Below are 2,082 nucleotides of genomic sequence, written 5' to 3'. Positions count from 1 at the left end.
CGGACAGGGAATCGGTACGGCGATACACGTTTCTCTTGCTTATGGACAGAATGCCGGCAGCAAAGAATGTATCGAAATCGAAAATAGGAATGTTGCACTACTAATTTATTCTCAGCATGTTGAAAATGCCCCACACTTTCTTTTAATTGTTTTCCTGATCAAGAAGAATGGAACGGAGGTCCCATGTGTCGACCGAGTTTCCGGAGCAACGCTGTTACCACGATACTATCTTAATATTAATCTTAGTAATACCAAACGAGGAACCCGCATTTCTTTGTCGTTTTGATATATATATATATGCATTTTCAGACCTCAGGCAAAGTAAACAATATCCCCGTACTAATGCGGCGTAGACAAGCATTCACTCTAGATGTTCTCTGGGATTGAAAGCTTCTGTCTGCTGCCGTACACGTATCAACGAATGACTCGCAAAGAAATATCACACCAAGTTGGTACGTAAATACAAACAGCGGTAGAGAAAATGATCTACTTCACTTTGCCAGAGCGTCTCTTCCGCGCTCAGATGTTCACCACACAGCATAATGCATGTTAAATAGCTGCACATGTACGGTGTAAGGTGAAGACAAGGTGTCAGATATACGCGTGTACGCCAAGGGTTTTCAAAATACGTATTTTTCATGTATACCTCTGACATACCGTCACAGAGTTCTGAAAACATCAGTGTCAGAGCTAACGTCATATGAGCACGCTATCTTCACCGCACGAAACAAAGAAAATAAGTCTTATCTTGAGCTGTTGCAAATGCCCACGTGAACGTTAACTTGTGCATTACAATTTTATGATTACTTCTCTATGTTCCGACAAAAAGTATCAATTAAAACAGACACTACACTTCCAACGGAGCTTTTGTTCCCTTGATTGCAACACTTACACGTAAATACGAGGGACTATCGGAGGAGAAACTCAAACATGGTATTGCTTGCAGACTAGTAATCCACATTCCAAAACACATGAAATGTCACTCTTCTTGGAAACATATCCCTGCTTTACCTTCTTAAATTCTAAAATACCTCCTTTGCTCACTCGTTTGTAAACAAACTTCGCGGACGGGAACTTTTTGCCTACTTCACTGAGTTGAACTGCACAGTATGAGATGACCAGACGATAAAGTTAACTCCGTTTTCATGAAACATGCCCATTTGTGGGTATTAAAAACTGAAACAGATGAACATAATTAGGCCGACACCTTGCCGACTACGCTTGCTTCGCTCGGGAGACCTCCTTCCGTCCGCCATCTTGGAAGGTTCGCGGCGCCACCTATAGTTCATTGGAATCGCGAATAGGACAATGCACGCCCGCATACCGCGCATCTCACGACACGCGCTTTACAGGAACTTGGCTGGGAGTTGCTGCCACATCCCCCTTACAGTCCAGACCTCGCCTCCAGCGATTTCCATCTCTTCGGGCCACTGAAGGCGTTCCTTGGGGGGCCGCCACTTCAGCTACGACCATGAGGTCAAGAATGCGGTCCGATCATGGCTGGTACGCGTCGGTAAGGATTTCTTCGCTGCTGGCATCCAAATCCTCGTGAAACGCTGGGACAAGTGCATTAGAGCATGCTGGAGAATACGTTGAAAAATAAAACTAATTTCTCGCCTGTAAGTTCATTTTACTTTTGCAAAAAATGAAAAGTCCCGGTTTGACTTGAACGCCCCTCGTATAACACGAAAGCTTAAACACACCACATGAAACACGATGACTCCCGGACCATCGCTACCAGGCAGAGTCTTTAGAATTTTAAGGCTAACGCAAAGCACAGCGAGGGCGCCACCTGTGCCATCGAGTCTCAAACAATGAAGGTAACAGAACACGAAAACTTAAGCGCAAAGGTCAGAGGTTAGCACTCCCGAAAACAATAACCTTCTCACGTGAGCCTGAACATGAGACTAATCCCCCTCCCCTTCTTTCAAACTGTCTCGGATCAGTTTTCTAGCCGGTCCCTCCCACACTGCATCCTAGAGGGCAAGCTCAAGCCTGGAAGCCCCTGTCTGGCATCCAGTAGAAGTATGTGATCTTCCAACGGCAAGAGCAATGCAGGGGGCGGAGAGATACGGTTGGAGA

The sequence above is a fragment of the Ornithodoros turicata genome, chromosome 3, assembly GCF_037126465.1.
Source record: "Ornithodoros turicata isolate Travis chromosome 3, ASM3712646v1, whole genome shotgun sequence".
Lineage (NCBI taxonomy): Eukaryota > Metazoa > Arthropoda > Arachnida > Ixodida > Argasidae > Ornithodoros > Ornithodoros turicata.
Note: the sequence above shows the minus strand (reverse complement) of the source record.